At 35.9% G+C, this 22352-nt stretch overlaps 1 protein-coding gene across 7 annotated transcripts in view; it reads right to left on the bottom strand.

Annotated features, from left to right (window-relative positions):
- The window catches only part of PIK3CA (phosphatidylinositol-4,5-bisphosphate 3-kinase catalytic subunit alpha), a 64992-nt gene extending 51201 nt beyond the window's left edge, over nt 1–13791 (bottom strand). For 4 of the 7 annotated variants that reach the window (XM_077161102.1, XM_077161104.1, XM_077161105.1 and 1 more), the window contains exon 1: nt 3226–4630. The gene's annotated coding sequence lies outside the window, so the exon portion shown is untranslated. Of the gene's footprint in view, nt 1–3225; nt 4631–13692 lie in introns of those variants that run through there. The other 3 variants (XM_077161101.1, XM_077161107.1, XM_077161103.1) reach the window with 3 other exon arrangements.
- Nucleotides 13792–22352: the final 8561 nt, after the last annotated feature.

Raw genomic sequence — 22352 nt, 5'->3', positions numbered from 1 at the left:
GAGACTGCACTTTATCTTGAGGTCAGTTTTCTAGAAAATCTTGTCCTGGGATCACATGCATGACAATCAGAAGTGGAAAAACTTGTTAAAATGCAAGTTCCCAGTCTCACAGATCCATTCAATCAGAATTTCTAAGATCTCGGTAATAGGCAATTTAACAAATTCCCCAGGTGATTCTTATAAACTCAAAGTTTGAGAAGCAGCTATGTCACCACGAATTACTAAGGTTTAAGCAGGGGTGACATAAGATCAGTTTTGTATTTCAGAGTGATATATTTAGCAGTAGAGTGGAAGCTCTCTCCCATAGAATCCCTTTATTGTAGCACATACACTAAATAGTGCTAGTTATTTACATGTCTGATAATTTAGGCAGCATTGTGGAAAATAAAAGAGAGTGAAGTAGAAAAGTAGAGAGATTGTCTAGGATATAAAGCAGTGGCTATGAAAACAGATGGGATGAAACCGAGACACATTTCTAAGAAAGAATATCCAAAGCTTGGTAATTGGTTTGGTAAATCAGATAGGCTAGAGTCAAAGTTCAACAGACATTTTTAACTTAAGCAGGTAATAATATTATTAAATTAGAAACATAGAAGGATCATATACAATAGATGTGAAAACATTTTCAAAACTGAACTGCTATTAAATGTAAGGTATTATTTATTAATCAGTTTCGTTTCTAGGGCGCTTCCTACACTTACTCTTTTTCCTAACTTAGATGTGGATTGTATTCATATTTCTTTTAATGTAAAAGTAATTCACGCTTATTATAGAAATTCATTCACTTAAATGACTAAAATATATATTATGGGTCTGGGACTGTGCTCTGTTCATACTGAAAAATACAGTGGTGCACCAATGAATGAGGAAAACAAAACAAAAATGCTCTCAAGACAGCCATTATTACCATTTTTTGATATATTTGCTTGCAGCCTTTTCACTGTGTATACATCTTGGTCTTGCTGAACACTTAAAACTGCTTTAAAATTTCCATTATCATTCCAGTATTATATATAATGCTGCAAACGGAATTACTTCATGTTAACTCCATGTGAATTAAAAGTTAATGCTAAATTTAAAGGCATGATAATTGCCAACTTGTTTTCCAAAGGGTTGATCCAATTTACATTGCCAATGTGAACAATCACATTTCATGGCACTTCACCAGCAACAACAGTATTTAAGAAAATTCTTTTAACTCAAAAATTAAAAATATAGTACCAATGTATCTTAAAATTTCACTTCCTTGACTACTTGCCAGGGAAAACCTTTTTCCCACATGCTCACATTTCCCATATCTTTACATTTCCTCTTCAGTGAATGAGCCTAACTATCTTCTCAAATTCTTTGCTCGTACATCTACATGGATCCTGGTGCTTTTGAAAGCATCTGTATGAACGAATAGCTTAAAATTTAAAGATAATCATGTGTTTGCTGCATTTCTGCAGTTTTGGGGTTCCAGTTTCTACATCTTTTAATTTGTTAGTTTGTCCAGGGTGAGGATGAGGGTGGGAAGCAAGAGAAAAAGAATGTGTCAAAAATTTATTTAAGAGTCAATTTTCATGAACTTTCCTCTTGTGAGTACTTCCAATTCATTAAAATTTGGTAAGTATTTTCCCATCCAGATAAGTATCTTTCAAAAATGAGACTAACATAAAAATATTTACTCTTTTCATTTAACTCTTCAATTAATCTGCAATTAATTTTGGTATATAGCATGAGATAAAGATTCAAAATGACTTTGTTTTTCTAAATACTTAACAGTCTTAACATCTACTGAGTGAGCCTTTATGTTTTGATATCTGATAGGACTACAGGGCTCATTCTCCTGCATTGCTCATGGTTTTTCACTTAAAATTTATCTCATTTTTACCTATTTACTCTCCTAAACAAAATTAAGTATTATTTCATTAATTTCCCAAGTTAAGTATTATTTTGTTAATTTCTCAAATTAAGTATTATTTTGTTAATTTCTCAAATTCAGTATTATTTAATTTCTCAAAATCGATTTTAAAAATTAGAATTATGCTAATTCTCAAAATTAGCTTGAGAAAAACTGATATTTATAATAGCTAGACTTCCCATTCAGGAACATTATATACCTTTATCTCCTCCTCCTTGTTACATATCCCAATAGAATTTTTAAGGTTTCTTTACATGGGCCCACACATTTCTCATTAGCTTATTTAATGTTTCATGTGGCTATTATTTTTGCTAAATAATTACTGCTGTCATAGAGAACTACTTATTTTTAATATTTGTCTCACATCTAGTTATATATTTTTATTAATGCTAATAATTTCTCAGTTGAGTCTTTCGGTTTTCTTAGGAATAAATTATATCACACCAAAAATATAAAAAATGGTGATTCTGCACTTACATTTTCTGCATTTTTAATTCATGTCTTTTTAATTCATGTCTTACTATGTTGGTCAGAACTTCTAGAGTAACATTATGTAATAATACAGTGATAGTAAGTTTCCCATGTTTTTAACAATGGTTGCTTCTCTAGTGTTTCACCATTAATTATGATTTTAGCTTTAAATCTGTATTTTTTTATTAAGGCTATTTCCTTCCACTCCTGGTTTTACAAATGTCAACAGGAATTCAATACCTTTTCCACGTCTACTGATATGATCTCTAATTCCTTTTCTACTGAATTATGCATCATAAAATTTCATATTAAAGCATTTTTCTTGCAAAAAACCCTACTTGGTAATCATAAAATAGATTTAATATATTGTTGAATTATTTTTACTACTATTTTATTTCAGTCTACAATCTTAAAATCGTTTGTACAAACTCATTTCTGGAACTTAGTACCCTGGAAACATCTCTTTCAGTCACTAGCCACCAGCAACAAGTTTTCAGGCTTATAGAAAGTGGTCTTGCTCAGTGCCATGTATTCAGTGAGCAGGTTACAATAGGCAGGTTGGCTATTCTGCTTCTGAACAAGAATTATAAGCCAATATCTCCTTTCACTGCATTAAAAACCTTTCCTTCTCCCCCAGTGTATGAAAGATCATGTCTTCATGGGCTGGTAGAACTAATGTCTCCTGGCCAGTTAGCAAGAATGACAGATGGCAGCTCAAGGAACACTTCTCTTCACAAGATGCTATGGGAAGTACTTCTCCATACAACAGATCAGACAGGACACTGATAAATTGAGTAATTTTAAGTAGGGAATGAATATTGGAGGTGAGAGTGGTTTGGCACCTTACTTACATTTTTCTGTCTCCTAGCTTTTCCATTTCTCTAGACAAGGGGATCAGCAGAAACCCACTCGAAATTTTCACAAAAGAAATTCTGCCCAGTGGGTTTGGGCTTTCCTTTAGAAAATCCACAAAAGAAAGTAAAAAAGAACAGACAGGAGAAAAGAAAGAAAAGTAAACAATTGTAAGTACAGTCGTTACAGAACCAGATGTTATGAGAGAGCTGCAATTTCTTTATTCCCATATTGTTCTAATGTGACTCAAGAGTAATCCATATGGAGAATGAAGAAGATTTTTCAAAAATGTCTTAAGATTTGGGCTGGGAAAAGATTTGGGCCACCATATGTATGTGGCCCAAATCTTTTCTCAGCCCATCTTAAAAAATAAGAACTTGGGAGAGTAAATTTTTTTTTTCATTTATTCAACAAACACTGGGCTTGACAAAGTACTAGACCTTGAGCATAAAGGAATGAATAACACAAGCATAGTGTGCAGACATAGAGTCAAAATTTTCTTTGAAAAATTTCTTAAATCACCCTACAGTACAATAAGAAATATATATATACAGACATAAAACATATAATATCTCGTACAGAAATATATATAGATATATATACTCATCTAGAACACACAATAAAATTATACATGCAATATATAAAATACATGAACTATTCAAAAGCACGTGTGTATTAGAAATAATACACATGCACAGATGATAGATCTGTTGTGTACATATTTGAAGGGTACATTGGAGACCCACGCGATTGCTCAGTAAGTTTAAGACAGCGGTATTCTCTTCCATCAGTTTTTTTTCCAGGTGTTTATATGGTTGAGCACTAATAGCCCGTTATTAGAGGTCAAGTTATATGAACATTACATCAGTTTGAACATTAGAACCACCCTCAATCCAGTAAGATGGGCTCACACCTAGGTGCTGAGGCCAATTAAGGGAACAGCAAATTCACACCCTCTCATTTCTACACAAGCAAAAGCTCAAAAGTAGAATGTGGCTGCAATATTAAAATTATTACTTTTGTCATGTATTTACTTCTGGCTGAGTATTTATAGTTGAATTCATATAAATTAAATGTGATGAGATTCTACTGTACTGCTTTGATGTCAGACTGTAGTTTCCTAGTGTGTGAAATGGATAGACATCTGTGTACTGCAGTAATATTGTGAAGATTAAGGGAGATAGCATATAAAAAGACCATAATGTTCATACACTATTCACAACACTGGTAGGCACACAATAAATAATAGATCCTTTTCCCCTTCCCCAGATTCATGATATTAATGCCTGGGTTTAATAGAGCTAAATATACATACTAATGCGTACATTTAGAAAATCAAGGAAATTTTCTCTCATAAAATAGCTATAATTCTTTGTGATTCCATTTAAAAATAGTTAATTCTTTTTTTTTTATTAACGGAAAGAAAAAAAAAAGAAATTAACACAACATTTAGAAATCATACCATTCTACATATGCACTCAGTAATTCTTAACATCATCACATAGATGCATGATCATCGTTTCTTAGTACATTTGCATCGGTTTAGAGGAACTAGCAACACAACAGAAAAAGATATAAAATGTTAATATAGAGAAAAGAAATAAAAGTAGTAATAATAGTAAAAAAAAAAAAACAAAAACCCTATAGCTCAGATGCAGCTTCATTCAGTGTTTTAACATGATTACTTTACAATTAGGTATTATTGTGCTGTCCATTTTTGAATTTTTGTATCTAGTCCTGTTGCACAGTCTGTATCCCTTCAGTAGTTAATTCTTAACTTCTCGGTTAATCATAACCACACATTACGGCAACAAACTCTTGGTTAGTACTGGGACAGTTCAATGCCATATTATTTATTTCACTGTGCATACCACCACCACCATCCCCCAAATCAACTATGTAACAAACAGAATGATATACATAAGGGCTAAATATTATATTCAATAAAGACTTCTTAGCAAATACAATGGACAAATGAGAAACAAGCAGTTTTAAAACATAATATGAGGGCGGGCCATGGTGGCTCACCAGGCAAGAATGCTTGCCTGCCATGCCAGAGGACCCGGGTTCGATTCCCAGTACCTGCCCACATTAAAAAAAACATAATAAAAGAACTCTATAATAGCTATGTAACTTAGGGACTATACGATAATATGAAAGAATTATTGTCTTTACTACAGGAAGAAAGGGAAAAGAATTACCAAGTAGCACAAAATAAGTACTGCTCAACGTAGACTGCCTTTAAGACATTTGCTGCAGAATCTGAAACTCCAGGAAAGTACGAGAAAATCAACCATCAGGAAGCTCAGACTATATATGGAAAACGTATATCCATTTACTTAATACTGTTTATCCATTAATTCCTCATTCCTATGAAGTTAAATTTCCTTATGCTAACCTCTCTAAGGACTAGGTATCAAATTGAATGCAGATTCTTAGAGGTAGAATGAAACTTAAAAATACGTAATAGAACAAAAAGGAAGCAGTAATGCAAAGAACTGAAAACTAAGAAAAGCTTGTTAGAATGTAATCATATATGTTCACTCTCCAGAGACTGGATACATTAGTAAATCTTCAGAATGGACAGAATTTGTTTCAGTATCTATTGTTAAAGGCCCCATACTCATTGATGAATATGGCATGGTTCTTGCTGTCAAGGAGCAAGATATTTATTGAGTGTTTACTATTTGCTAGGCACAGTTCTAAACACATCAATGTATTTGATTTTAATAAATACATTTAATTTTCATAACAATATTAGATGGAGGTACTGTTATTATTGCTTTTTCACAGAAGTGGAAATCTATATTACTTAGAGACTATTTAACACAGACAGTTAAATAAATTGTTCAAAGTTACAAAACCAGTAATCTTGACAGTCTGGAGACAGACTGTCTCCAGAGCACATGCTCTTAACCATTATGCCATATATTTAAGAGAAAGAAGGGAAGGTTAAAGAAGCCTAAGTACAATGATCATATTTTGTGGATATTCTAAAACTATCCTAACTTCATATATTTTATTCTATTATCATTACCTGCTTCAATTTTGTTTGGGGGAAAAAATTACTTACAGATATAAAATAAATTTTTTTACAAATAAAAAAATTATTTACAAAATTACACACTAATTTATGTCTGATAATTAAACACACAAAAGAGATTAAAGCAAGATATATTTAGCTGTCCTTTAGTATAAACACTAGTAGATACATTTAACTCCATATTAGTAGTGTCTGCGAACATTACATGGTTGTAAAAAGAAAGGGCTAGCTTTCACTGCATAGAAATAATCAAAGTTATTCAAAGTGATTTTGAGGAAAGTCCCACAAAATCCCTAAGGAAACTGAAAGTTCTAAGATATTTCTAGTGAAGAAAAAAGTTTCCTCAGTATAAAATCACTAATATTCTAAATTGCTTTTAGTTTTACTACCAATGTAATTATCAAGACAGGTATAGAAACTGCTTTGAAAAAATTATGCACAAACTTTACAACTAGTATATATAGTTAGAGAAGAATATAAATATAAGACTATCAAAAATACTTTAAGATGCTGCATATCAGGATCTCAACTGCAAACATGTTAATATGGAAAATAATTTTTACAAAGCTGATACTATTAATATTTGAGTATAAAAATGAAAAAATATAATTATTTCCTTTACCTGCTGTCATATTTGGTTTGATTTCACATTGGAGTTTACCGAAGTGCCTAACTTTGATCTCCTTCCATCCCCACCGATTTTCCCATTAATGCTGCTTTACTTTGATGATGTGCTCTATAAACCTACACTCACAGAATTTAGCCAAAACCAAAAAAACGCCAAGCGTTTTGAACTTGCAAGGAGTCAACCTCAAAGATAAAAAAAACATACTTCACTCACTTTTAGAGAAAAGGCAGTCAACTGTTTCAAAATGCAATAGGACTTTTAAGTCTAGACCTGCAATAAGTCCATCATAAAAAAAAAAAAAAAAAAAACTTGGGAAAGGCAATCTCTCAAAAATAAGTCACTGAAATCTGCTTAGCTTGTTGAAAAATGAAAACATATTCAAACTAACTCTGAATAATATCTTATTACTAAGCAGTTTTCCAGGTAAAATATATTCAAAAGTTAAAGATGAGTAATTTGAACATTAATAGAAAAAAATCAATAGCATAAACATCACTGTTTTCCAATTAGGGACAATGTTTTTGACCCCATATTTCCATTCACTTGTCTGCATAAATGAGGACAGACCTAGAAAAAAAATAGGCTCTCTATGCCTCTGGAATTATGTTCTAAGATTAGAACACATTTTCTGAAAACCATCTAGTGGGATGGGTTACCAAAGGAAATGATGAAACACACTTTCCTAGAAGTCTTTAACAAGTAAGGATGGTGGCCAGTGGCTATTAAGGCTCTTAAGTATGTTGGCTTTCATAACCTTGGCAACTGGTTTGCAATGGATGATCTACTCTCAGCCTGTCAGTCATTGAACTGTTCCCTATAACCAAAATGGCCAAACCTGCAATATATTTGACTCTCCAAAGTCACTGATAGTTTCAGAAAGAAAAAAAAATCTCATTTCATTCTTTTCTGGTGGCAGCTTTTCTCTGCCACAGAATTTCACACAAGGGCCTTCAAATTTATAAACAGGCCATTATGAAAAGAAAGATTTTAGCTTCTGAAACCACTGGCAGTAGATGTAACAAGATCTGAAATACAACAAACTGAGATAGACTGTCCTCCCTCTAGGGAGTGCCTTATTCTTTCCTGAAATAAAAAATAACACTTTAAAATGCTAAGGATTTCACAGAAATGTGGAATTGTAAAGAATCTTAGAATTGCAGGTGAAGAAATAAGCCCACATTTAAATTATCTCATTAATTATATGAGTTACTTGGCAAGAAACAAACTACAATTCCTATGGTATCAGCGCTGCAAAAAGGGGCAGAGATGTGATATCTGCCTCCCCTCCTTTACACATATCAGAGTCACCCTCTGGGATTTGAATTTAGTACCTCAGGCACCTATAATCCATACTAAAAACAGTTCACTTTTAGCTATACTAAATCTTAATGAAAAAGACAGCCACTGCTTTTATTACAAACTTACAAACTCTATTGGAGTATTTGCTTTAAAGTACTCCCCAAACTTTACTGTTGGGGAGGGGGAGAAAGAACACCTAAAAATTCTTTAACCAGGACTGACTGATTTATATAACTCACAAAAGTGGATTAAATGTGAATAAGGAATATAGCTATAAAACATCTTCAGTATAAGCCTAATGGTTCAAGAAAACAAAATTCAAATTACAATAGTTATACCGGAAGTTATAAAACCTTTTTTGAATGTTGGAAATCTCAAGCCTTCAAGGTGCATGCACAGTTTTCACCACATGTTGCCCCATATTTCTTTTTTACATTCTAACACTTCAGTTTTTCCTACATACAATTTAAATTTTTATTACAGTATTCTTTCTTATAAAGGTCATCTAAACAATTCACTTTTCATATAAACTAAAGGGGAAATCCAGGCAGGTCAATTTGATTTATAAAAAAATAACACTGGTCATCAAGATACTCCAGCAGAACAATATCATCATATTATGTGTAAGGTTACTCCCATTATTACCATATAAATAAAGGCTAAAATAACTGTAAAATTAAGAAACATGGCTCCCAAACAGAGAAAAATACCTTCAACATCAGTCTGTTAACTACTATCTATAAGTAGAAATCCTGACACTGGGGAAATTTTTTCTCTCTCTTCTAGAATTGGTCCTATCAGAGGTATATTTCCTATATCACTTAAAAATTACTAAAAAATGGTACTTGAACTTTAAGATTTATTTAACAGAGATTTCACCAAAATCTCTGGGTTTTCTTTTGTAAAACATCATTCGTTCATTAATCAAGCATGTATATCAAACCACAGAGTACTTTTAAGTGCTTTACAAATATTTACTAATTTAATTCATTTAATCTCATAACAACCTAATGGTCAGGATGAAATGATTACCTCCATTTATTTTGAAAACCTTAATTCTAATTTATCCTCATTTTTTGGAGTGATCAAGTCTGATTTTACTTATCTTTAAGAGTTGGTATAAGGTCATCAGTTTAGACTCTCTTCTCCCGCATATTAGGTATTACGTATCTACTAATAGCTTGACACTTGCTATCCTATTTTTGTTCAAACTTATAGGTATAATTATTTCCCAAACAGGTTGCCTAACATCTGGGTGTTTAGTAGGAGAATGGGGTTCTAACAAAATGATACCAAAAGTCACAGTGGTTTTTGGTCCCTAGTCTCAGCTGCAGTGCTAGCAGTCAGCAGGGCAAAAATATAGAACTTCTTATATGAAACGTGTTACAGGTTTAATCATGTCTCCCACAAAGACATATTCAAGTCCTAACCCCTGGTCCTGTGGATGTTAACTCATTTGCAAATAGGATCTTTGACAATCCTATTAAGAAGAAGCCAAACTGAATTAGGATGGGCCTTAATCCATTACAACTAGACTCTTTATAAGTAAACGAAATTTGGGCAGTCAGGAGTATGAGATGGCTACATAATGGAGACAAAGGTTGAGTTATAGTTCACCAGCCAGCCACCACCAGAATGCTCACGGACTTCACAGAAAGCACCATCCTGCTGACACCTTGATTTGGGACTTCTAGCCTCCAAACTTTAATTAACTTTAATAAACTCCCGCTGTTTAAGCCGACCAGTCTGTGATATTTGTTACAGCAGCCCCGACAAATTGACAGAGTCCTGTTATCTGAGATAAGAATACTCATGAGATCAAACACTTCCTAAGGGGAAAAAGAATAAATACTTACTAAACACCTGATCCAGAACAGGAATTCTCTTGGATTTATGTTGTCTCATTTGACTCAACAATAACTTTATTGTATAGTACATACCCCATTATACAGATTAGAAAATCTGTCCAAAATAATCCTGAAAATAAGTACACAAGCCAGGTTTTGAACCAAGGAACATCAGATTCCAAAGCCAATATTTTTAATACTCATGTGATTTGAAGGTTAGATCACAGACTACCATGTAGAAGCCCTAGTCCAATTTCTTTATGTTATAGATGCAAAAACTGAGGTCAAAGCTGAGGTCAAAGAGATTGAAATTTGTCAAAGGACAATACGTTAGTGGTGAACCTGGGATTTGAACTCAGGTCTCCTGACTTCCAAGGCAGTGTAATAATACTTCTTATTTTTATCTTTGTTTGTGTTTGGGTTGGGATGCCATTGTTGACATAACATATAATTTATAATATCTCAACTATTTCCAAATGAAATTCATGTATGGCAATTTCAGGAATGTACATTTTTAGTGACCAAAATCATTAAATGTATTTGGTAAGAATAAAGAAAAACAGTATTAATGCTTGACAAATATGTTATAAAGAAGTCTGCCCCCAAAATATTTATTTACTCAGTCAATAAGTGCCTATTATATGCTGGCTACTGTACTTGGCAGTAAGTTTACAAAAGTATGTAAGAAAAGGAGTCCCTATTCTCATGGAGTTTATTTCCTAATGGAAGAGAGTTTAGACAAATAAATAGGCAATTAAAATGTTATGACCTTAGAAGTGATGCAATGACAGTTGAGGTACAAGATGCTATGGGAAAAGGAAGCAAGGGCATCTACCCACACTACACTTTTCAAAGAAGATGACATGAAAGACGACTAGGAATCTGCTAGGTAAGGAAGAGGCATGGAGTGGGCAAATGTTTCAGGAAGAGCAAAGAGTTATTTGTGAAGTCCCCGTTAGAGTATGGGAAGGCTAGGATAGCTGTAGGAGCCTGATGAAAAACGAACCTAGAGAGAGAAGGGAGGACCAAATTATAGGTTCCTGAAAGCCAGGATTTTAACAATTTTATCTATTAGAATTACTTGGGGAGTTTTATAGCAAGCAAACAAACAAATAAACAAAACAGACGTCTGGGCTCCATCTCAGACCAATCAAGCTGGAATCTCTGGAGATGCGACCCTAGTACTAGTATTTTTTTAAAAGCTCCCCAGATAATTCCAATGTGCTGACAGGATTGCAAACCAATTGAGAGTTCACTGTGCAGAGAATTAAGTGTACATATTTATCACTGTAAATATGGGAAAAGGTGAGCTTAAGTAATTAAACCTTTCTGGCCTCAGTTTCTTTATCTGTTAAATAAACAGGCTGGAGCAGATCAAAGGAAATGTAATATAATGGGAGGAGGCAGAGAACCCTGGTTTTGCCAATGAGTCTGTCTGTCACCTGCCACCTGTTTGACCTCGGATTAGAATGTCATTTCTCAGGGACAGTAATACTGCCTTGTCTACAGAAGTATTATGTAGAAAAAATAACTTAAAAAAAAGCCAGTAACTGTGTTAATAATACATAAACTATGATATTCTAAGACTTCCATGCTTCCGAAATTATACAATTTTTAAGACAAAAATATTTTCACCAAAGATGAAATCTTTTATGATGTTTAAGAAACCCATTGCATTTAAAGAATACTACCCACCCCCTGACCTTGGAATCCAATATACAAAAACAATATAGTACTGATCCTTTTAGAGCCTCTCTAGTTGCTAAAGAACTCAAGCAGGATTAAGTCAGCTCTTTTCAAATAAACAGGTCAAGAGAGCAAATATACTTTAAATGTTAATAGCAACTGTTTAAAAATCTTTATTCAGTAAAGGGCATCGATAAATAATAAACTACCCATAAACTGCTGTTGTTTTTAAAGTTACTATGGTAATTATAAAGAAATAAGTAAATACTTATTTGGTATAGAGAGGATCTTATCCTGAGAGGAAGGAAGCTTTGCCTCCAGAAGGACTGTTTCATGCACTGAGTCAGGCTCTACTGCTCATGGTATTCCTTTTACATAGATCTAGCCTCATGAAAATATTCGCTTTCATGCAGTAATTTTTCAATTTCAGTATAGTATTTGCATTTAGTGATATCTTGTCAATGCTATGTCCAATTTACTTTAAAAATGTAAGAGAACTTCAGATATATAAAAGCATTGTTCTGAATTTATATGGTTTATTTTTTATTCTTCAACTAAAACTTGAATAGGAATGCCTTTCAAACTTTATATTCAGTCAATGATAAAATACTATTAAATGAATATTCATTTACTTTCTACCTGTTTTTTCCTAAGGATGCTATTACTATTAAGATGTGCTACCATTTTTTCAATCACCTGTTTTGCGATCTTAATGAGAAAACGTTTCATTTCACAATGACGAAAAAAAGCTCACATTAAAAAAATCAAGTAATGGATGGAATTTTCGTTATTTTTTTTCCAAAACAGAAGATGAGAAAGCTTTAACACCCTCCTCACAAACAAAACATTGCGCCCTCTTCAGATTAATTTTGGTTGATGACACTGCAGAACAGTTAATCCGATAATTACAAATTTCCAGAATTTAAAGATCTATGCTGTCAACCAAAATTCAATGCTTCAGTTAAAAAAGAAAAAAAAAAACTCTCCAAACTTCAATATACAAATACATTAACGAAATCTTACTCTGCAACTGCTCCAAGAACCCACTAACAGAAAAGGGGTTTTGATTTATACAAATTAAACTAGCAATACGGTATATGAAGCGTTTTCCACGTCTTTTCTCCTAACACGCAATCCAGTGCAACCTAAGCCACTGCCCAGGGAGACCCGCGACCAGTTCGCCCGCAGAGGTTTTAGCGACAGGGCGGCCGCCCGGCTGGAGCCACCCAGCACACCCGAGCTTTCCGGGCTTCTCCCCGGCCTCGTCAACCACGCGGAAACCCCCGCGGCCCCGGAACGAGGAAGCGCCACCAAGACACAATTAAGGCTACAATTTACTTAGGAGCGGCAGGCTGTGCCCCACGAAGCCCCCCGCCCTTTAACAACTGTGTCAACCCTGCCGCGCCGACTGTCATCTGAGGACAGACCTCCGCGTCCCGGGCTGGAGACGCGGGTGGACCGCCCGCCGTCCCTCTACACCCTACAGGGTGAGAACGCCCGAGCTCGGGCTCCAACCACGCGCGTCGCGCCGTCCCACGCACTTCAGGACTCAAGTCTCCTGAGACAACGCCTCGCGCCTCCGAATGAGAGTCTAGCACGTCGGATGGTCTCCGGCAAAAGGAAAAAACAACCTCCAGAGGAAGGGTGGGAGGGAGCGCGGGCTGTGGGGAGCGGCTCTCCGTCACTCCCCGGCCGGGCGCCTCAACCCCAGCGCCGGGCGGAGACAGGGCCGCGGCGCCTCGCTCCCGGTGCGGGGCGCGGGCGGTGGCCCTGGGCGCGCTTCCTCAGCCTCCAGCCGCCCCATCCCCAACAACGCCAGGAGAAGGAAAACCGAAGCGCGGCGGCGGCCAACAGGACCGGGGGAGCCCCCACCCGTGGCCGCACGCCCCGCAGGGCAGCGGGTTGCGGAGCCCTGGGCATCCCCGCGCGCGTCCCGCCCGCCGCCAGCCCAGGCTCTACTCACGCTCGGGGTTCCTCCCGGCTCCGCGCCTCGAACCTCATCCGGGCCCAGCCCCACGGGCGGCGGCGGCGCTGAGAGAGCGAGGGCGGGCAGCACGGCCCCGCCGCCCGGCTCCTCTCCGCGCCACTCCGGATGCCCGGCCGGGCCCGAGTCCCGCCTCGCCGGCGGCCCCAGCACTGGCGGCTGCGGCGGCAGCAGCGGCAGCAGCCCAAGCCCTCAGCGGCCGCGGTAGCGGCACCGGAACTGCCGCGTTCCTTTTCTCGCTCCCTTAGCTCGCCGGCCCCCGCCACACGCCCCCGCCCCCGTCTCCTTTCTCTGTAGCCCCTGTTTTTTTTTTCCTTTTGTTTCCAGAATAAACTTTATTGGTCTCTTTTTCCGCTCACATCGTGTAAACAAACAACGAACTCCTCCCCACTCCCTCGACTCGCTCCCCCCCCTCGGGCAGAGGCGGGTAGGAGCCGAAGAGAGGCCGAGCCCACAATGCCCCGGAAGAGATGTGCAGCCGAGCGGAAGTGAATTGCCAGGACGGGGCTGGGCAACTGGGCAGACCGGGCCACAGTGTGCTAAGTGCGCTTGCGTATTGCTTTTCCGCCCGAAGTTGGGGTGGTGTGGGGCCACCGTTTTGGTTCGTGTCTGCTTAATGTTCCGTCTTATGAGAATGCTGCGTCCTTCTAGGACAGTGTTTATGTTGTCTGTTTCTCCGAGCAACAGGCGGCCTGAAGTGGAGAAATAGGACTGGAGAAGCGCGATCATTCACCTCTCAGAGAGAAAATGAGATGGTTGAGGGGCTCGACAGGGCGCGATGACTAACCCAGCGGAGGGTCTGGATTCTAGAAGGACACATCACGATGCATAACTGCGCGCACCTCTGCCCACGCGGGATTCAGGCGTAGCCAGTCCCAGACATCACACACTGGCATAGTGGCCCTTCGCGATCTTTGATTCGCTCCGGCGAGGACTTTTGCTGTGCCTGTTTTCTGGTTTGAATCAGCTAAAATTCATTTCTGACTACGCGAAGACGTGCTTTTTTTTCGTATCGAGCCCATGGAGACATTAACAAAGCCATACTGGCTCTAGATTAGTTCAAGGTGGTGCTCTGGCGCTGCGTACCAAGGAAGTCTCTCCTTTGAGTAATAGGGGCTGGTTCCTTTTGAGATTACTCTGTTGCTCTCCCTCTGCTGGTGCTTCTTCGTGTTGAAAAGACGTAGTACCACTGGTGACTCTATTTTGTAAGAACTGCAGGGATTTGGAAGTGACCCACCCTAGAGATGTTGCAGTCAGTTTGTCAACCAGTGCAAAGTCTGACCCATGACCAGTCTTTGTCCATACTAAATGGGAAATGAGAGCATTTGTTCATCTCTTGAGTGTAGTTCCCGCGTTTTCTTTATCTTTTAAGCTCTGGTTATCATTTCACATTCCAGGGATCTATGTTTCTAAGTTTTTTTCTTGAGCCAATGTTTTCAACACTTTCAGAACACAACACTCCCACTTCATAGCAGTGACTAATTATTAAAAAAAAAAAAAAAAAAGACGTTGAATTGCTAGTCAAGAGTAAGCTTTATGGTAGCATTTCACAAACTGTTTCTAGCACAGGAGAGTTCCATAAGACGTTAATAGGTAATTCTTGGCGGGGAAAAATACTGGGATTATTTTTCCTTCTGAAATTTATTTTTTAAGCAACTAAGAAGACGCTAATTACATACAATTTTTGTTGTGTGATGATCTGTCTTTAAGAAATCATGTGTCTACTAGTGGTCAATGAGAGGAAGGGGTAAGGGGTATGGCATGTATGACTTTTTCTAATTTCTTATTCCTTTTGCTGAAGAGATGCAAATGTTAAAAAAAATGACCATGGCGATGAAACACAACTATGTGATGATATTGTGAGCCATTGATTGGAACTATGTTAAGAATGTCTATATATCAAGAATATTTGTGTGTTTGTTTGTTGTTTACAAAAAAAAAATTTAGCTAATCATGTGCCATAATCAGAAAATGCTGTACCTGCTACTTGAGAATGTGGCTCTATTTATTGGTGGAGTCGTAGTATTTATGCTCAATTCACAGTTGATACATTTATTTTATCTGGTCATCATTGGTCTATTATGTGTCTTACTTTCAAAGGTGTTTGAAATATATTCTGTGTTTTAAGTATATAGACATCTTTGTGACAAAACTCGTCATCTAAGGACCTGTGGCTTAGATAAGAATTTTTAAAAGAAAGAGTAGAAATAGTGATGCTCAGATTGTAAATCAAGCGCATTCAAATATGGAATACTTCAGAATTAAATAATTGCTAAGGATTTTAAAGTGAGGAGGTAAGTATCCAAGATGAAACTGTTGTAACACATTGGAATTATGATGGCAATTACTTGTCTTTTGGATTTGTTTCCATTGAAAATAAAGGTAACTGATACTCAGATGTGCATTGTGCACCAAAACATACTTTAATAGCACTTAAATAAGTACTAAACTTTGAAGTCTTTTGGAAGCAAGTCAATTTGATTTTGTAGTAATATACTCTGGATGGATGAAATTGCCAAATCAAGTAATGAAAACTTACCAAGAGATAAAAAAAAAAAAGTAAGCTACTATATTGTACTTGTTAAAAAAGCTAGCACAGTTGGGGAATTGCCGGTGAAGTTTATGTTGAAATGAATATAGCCAAATACATGTTTGATGACCAATAGAGAAAAGGTGTCATGCAGGTCTCAGTCCTGTTTTAACAATAAGCATCTTGTTGCTGACAGCATAGGTACTTTGCCAACAGAATATTGCTACAAATATTCATTGCAACTGAGTTAGTCAACTAATGTATGAAGGTTTAGTGTTATTTGTATGTGTCCACTGTGGCTGGGGCTGAATTATTGGATAAGACTTGCTTTTTAAAGTGAAAATTTGCAAGAAGTTGTATAGTCTCAGTAAAGAGTCACTTCCTCAGAGATGACCATCCTGTTAGTGATGTTCCCTCCCCAGACACATTTTCTGTAACCCTTATCACTATCTGGAATTATTTTTTACAGACCAGCTTTTGCTTTCATTGATTTTTCCTGTTTTCCTATTTTTAAATTTCATTGATTTCTCATCTTTATTATTTTTTTTCTTCTGCTTGATTTGATTTAGTTTGCTGCTCTGCTTCCTAGTTTATCAAGGTAGATGTTTAGAATCATGATTTGAGACCTTTCCTCTTTTCTAATATAACCATTTAATGTTATAAATTTCTTTCTTAGCATGGTTGTAACACTATACCACAAATTTTGGTATGTGGTATTTTCAGTTTCCTTCAGTTCATATTGCTGTGTGAGTTTTTCCTTGATTCATGTGCTAATGAGAAATGTGTTATTTAATTTAAAGATATTTAGAAATTTTCCAGAATCTTTCTATCAATGATTTCTAATTTAATTCTCTTATGGTCAGTAAACTTTTTTTTAATTTTTTTATTTTTTATTTGGCATAGGCAGACACCAGGAAGCGAAAGTCAGTAAACTTTCATGATTTCAGTTATTTTCAAATTGTTACAATTTCAAAATTGTAAATTTGTTTGGGCCCAGAATATCTTTGTGAATGTTCCAGATACGTTTAGAAAAGAACATTCCATGTACTATTTTTGGGTGGAATGGTCAATGGATGTCAATTATAACAAGTTGTTTGGTAATGTTTAGGTCTTCTGTAACGTTTTTTATTTCTCTAACTGGTTCTATCCATTGCTGAGAGAGAAGAGTGTCAACATCGTGAGTTTTTTTTTTTTTTTTTGGCAAGTGCAGTGGTTGGAAATCGAACCTGGGTCTCCTGCATGGCAGGCGAGAATTCTACCACTGAGCTACCCTTGCCTCTATTATGAGGTTTTTAATTTTTCCTTTCAATTGTGTCTTTTTGCTTCATGCATTTTGAAGCTCTGTTGTTAGGTGCGTATAAATTTAGGACTGCTGTATCTTCCTGATGAATTGACTCTGTATCATCTGTATCATTTCTCTTTAGCCCAGATAATATCCTCGTTCTGAAATCTATTTTGTCTGATATTAATATAGCCACTTCAGCGTTTTTGATTAGTGTTTGCATGTATTTTCCCATCTTTTTATTAATCCGTCTATGTCTTTTTTTTTTAAGTGGATTTCTTAAAGTCAAGAAATACTTGGGTCTTTTTTTTTAATCCAATCTGACAATCTCTGATGTTTAATTGCTGTGGTTAGATGATTTACATATAATGTGATTATTGATATGTTTGGATTTAGGCTTACCATTTTGTTATTTGCTTTCTTTTTTCCCCCTTTGTTTTTGTTTTTCCTGCTTTCATGCTTTCTTTTAGATTATTTAAATATTTTTAGCATTCTACTTTAATTTATATATGGGCTTTTTGGGTATACCTCTTTGTATTTGTGTGTGTGTGTGTGTGTGGTTGCTCTGTGGGTTACAATATACATACCTAAATTTTGACTGTTTATAGAGAGTTAATATTGTACCATTTCAAGTAAAATGTAGAATCCCCACTACCATGTAAATCCCTTTACCCACACTCCCCACCCCATAGATAATAGTTGATTATGTATTACGTCTCTACATATGGAAAAACCCATCAGATGATTTTTATAATTTTTGCTTTTAACACTCATTCGCATTTTAAAGAACTTAATAGGAAAAAAGAATCTTTCAAGTTTACCAGACGTTTACATTTCTAGTCTTTTCTTTCAGCCCTGAAAATAGAAGTTTTCTTCTGCAGTCACTTCCCTTTAGTCTGAAGAACTTCCTTTAGCATTTCTTCTACAGCAGATCTGCTGGTGAAAAATTCTCGTAGTTTTCCCTTTTCATTTCTGAGGTGTGTTATAACTGGTTATAGATTTCTGGGATGATGTTTATTGCCCCCAGTACTTTGAAGATGCTTTTCCACTGCCTTCAGTCCTCATCTGTGGTCGTTTGAGTCGTTGTTTCCATGTATTTAATGTGTTATGTTTCTCTAAAGGTTTTCACAGTTTTTAATTTTTGGTTTTCAGTGGTTTGATTAAGTGTTGAGGTATGGTTTTCTTTGAGTTTTTCCCCTTTTGAGTTTGCTGAGTTTTTTGTTTTAAACTTTTTTATTGTATACTATACCATATATACAAAGCAAAGAAATAAAAAGGCAATAATTTTCAAAGCACTTCTCAACAGGTAGTTACAGGACAGATCCCAAAGTTTGTCGTGGGGTACCATTCTATCATCTCAGATTTTTCCTTCTAGATGCTCCAGAACATTGGAGGCTAGAAGGAATATATATATTTTTATCATCAGAATAGACTTTTTGTGTGAAAAATACATATGTACAAAAATGAAAAACTTTCAATGCACGTTGCAACAATTAGTTGTAGAACAGATTTCAGAGTTTGGTATGGGTTACATTTCCAGTTTTAGATTTTTCCTTCTGACTGCTCCAAGACTTAAAAAAAATCAATATAATGATTCAGGAGTCATACTCTTTGGTAAATCCTATCTTCTTTTTTATAACTCCAGCTTCCCCTTTGATCTTTTTAAAAATAATTTATTTTTATTGATATATTCACATATATGTAATTATCCAAAGTGTACAATCAGTGGTTCACATTATCATCATATAGCTGTGCATTTCTCATCATAGACTTTAAAAAAAATACACAAAAAGGCAGTGAAGGGGCTGTCGATAATGTGGGATGGGGGATAGAACTAATTGATGTTCTGGAGAGGCTGGGCCCTCTAGGTTTCAGGACTTATCTGGTCCAGGGACCCATTTGGAGGTTGGAGGTTTCTGGAAAGTTACCCTAATGCATAGAACCTTTGTAGAATCTTATACAATTCCCTAGGTGTTCTTCAGGATTTGCAGGAATGGTTTTGGTTGGGGTTTGGCAAGTTACAATAGGTAGCAATGTCTAACTGAAGTGTGCATGCGAGTGACCTTTAGAGTAGCCTCTCGAACCTATTGCTGAGTTTTTAAATCTGTAAATTTATTTCCTGGACTAAATTTGGGAAGTTTTCAGTGATTATTTCATCAAATATTTTTCTTCTCTGATTGCTTTCTCCTCTTCAGCAAATCCAATAGCATTAAATTGGACATTTTAATATGGTCCTACAGGTCTCTAAGCTTTGTTCATGATCTTTTGTCCATTTTCTCTCTCTTATTCATACTGCATAATTTCTATTGATCTGTCTTCCAGATTGCTTACTTTTTTCCTCAATCATATCCATTCTGCTATTCAGCCAACTAAGGAAATTTTAAAAAGTCAGATACTGTTTTTTGTTCAATTATAAATTTTCTATTTTTAAAAAATGGCTTCCTTTTCTCTGCTGAGAAGCTTTATCTTTTCATACATTTCAAGTTTGTTGGTCTTTTTTTAAGGAGCATAGTTAGTAGCTGTTTTAAAGTCTTTGTCTGCTAATTCCAACATTTGGTTCATCTCATTATTGATATCTGTTGCCTTTTCCTTTGAAGATTGATCACAATTCCTAGTTCTTTATGTAGTTTTTTTTATGTTGAGTAATTTGGGATTGTATAACGGAAATGTTGGTTCAATTCTAGGTCCTGTTATAATCCCCTAGAGAAAGTTAATTTTGTTTGTGTTAATAGGCAGTCTACATGGTAAGGGGCAGTGCTGCTGTCTTACAGTGGTTTTTGTCTCAGTTAAGCTTCTAAAGTTTTTTCTGTGCAATTTTGGATCTGTCCTATGCATATGCTATTCAGCGTTTAGTCTGAGCTGTAATTTAAATCTTAGTTCAAGTCTCGAAATATTTTCTATACTTCTTTTCCTAAGTCCAGGGCTTGAATGACTCAGGGGTGACTCTGAGACTTCTGTGTGAGTTCATATACAGAATTAGGGGATACCTTTTTCCAACTCTCTCCTCTCTGACATTCTCCATCCCTTCTGGCCTTCCTTTTCCTGATTTCCCTGTCCAGAAAGATGGGGTTTCCATCAGTTTTAGCCACCCACTCTGTTATTCTGCGCAGTTCTGCAGTGAGGGCTTCACCTAGGGCAAAGCCATAGAGAAACAAAAAGTTGGGAGATGTGCACCTGCAGGTTGTACCTCCAAATTTTGGCTTTTGTTCATTTTCAGAGTCCTCAGGTAATTGCTTTTTTATTTTACCCAGTGTTAGAGGAAGAATTAGGTTACCATGGACTTTTGCTGGAAGTAGAACTTTCTAATTATTTTTAAAAATACATGACATTATATATTGTCTTCTGCCACTAGAATGTAAGTTACATGAGGGCAATGCTATCTTCATACTACTTAGAAAAGTGGCTTGTAGTAGGGGCTTCATAAATAATTGCCTAATGAACAAATGGAGTATCATATCAGTTTTATGTGCAAATATTGGATTTGGGGGAAATGATCTATATGGTGATAGTATTATGACAATTGTTAAAAAGGGCACAGGTTTATATTACAGATTGAAGTGTGGCATCAGAAGTCTTGTGTTTCATCAGCATGCACTAGCAATGAAAAGAAATGTATACATCTATGAAACCAGGAAGTACAAATCACCTATTAAAGTATGACTCAATTTAATAATTTTTAATCTGGGACAAGGAAATGGATTATTTGCAAATAGTTTTCTTTAATATCCAGAGGTAAGATGTTGGGGATTGAATCATGTCTCCCATAAAAGACATGCTCACACCTTAATCCAGGTTCTTGTAGGTATGATCCCATTTGTAAATAGGATTTTTTTTTACTCATAAATTATCTATTTATTTATATATTCCATTAATCACTTCTATACGTATACATTTTAACCATATATAATAAATACAGCACATCATTTTATATTTTACAAATACAAAATTTGTTTTTCACTTTCACTCAATGTTAATTTCTGATTCACCCCAGTAATTATAACTTCCTTTAGTGTTGAATAAAATACAGAAACTGGACCATGTAATAGAAATTTCAGCAGCAACTTTTAATTCACATGCATTTGTATATACTAATCATTTGTATGTACTGGGGAAAAGTTTGATTTTCTTTCCTACTAGTTGTTATAAAATTCTGCATTCAACATTGCCATATCTCTTCACAATCCTACTTATGCCATCATCTGAATTTGTGACTGAATTATGTGGTAAAGAATTTTTGTTATAGGTCTATTCCCCATCTGGTGATTCTGATGTGAACACTAACTGAATAATTTTCAGTTGATTTTTGCATTGGCATTTTTTCAACATTAAAGCCTTCATACTGATGAAGGAATTTGAAATCACTAAATATTTCCTTCATTCATTAAACTGAGATTTAATAAAGTATTTTTCATGTTCATTTCATTAAATATTTTCTCCAGATATCTTCTCCAACATTATTTGTTGTTCCTCTAGTGTCTTTTCCTCCTGTTAAGTATTTTTCTATTGTATTTTCAGCTTTAGGAGTTATTACTACTCTACATTTTTCTGGTCTGTACTAGGCTGATGTTCAGCTGACATGACCTCCAGGTCATTACAGACATAGATTCCTCCAAGTGTAGTTTGCTCATGTTTTTTAAGGATAGATGACAGATAAAGGCATTATCACATTGATTACATTAATATAGAATTATACTCCTTTGTATGTTCTCTCATTTATTTGAACATTAGAGCTGTGGCTGAAGATTCTTCTGTATTCATTACATTCATAGGTGAGTTCTTTCATGTTGTCTAAGGGTAAAATATTGATTGAAGGCTTTCTCACATTGA

Source organism: Tamandua tetradactyla, chromosome 5, assembly GCF_023851605.1.
Source record: "Tamandua tetradactyla isolate mTamTet1 chromosome 5, mTamTet1.pri, whole genome shotgun sequence".
NCBI lineage: Eukaryota > Metazoa > Chordata > Mammalia > Pilosa > Myrmecophagidae > Tamandua > Tamandua tetradactyla.
This window is presented reverse-complemented; position numbering and strand designations above follow the sequence as displayed.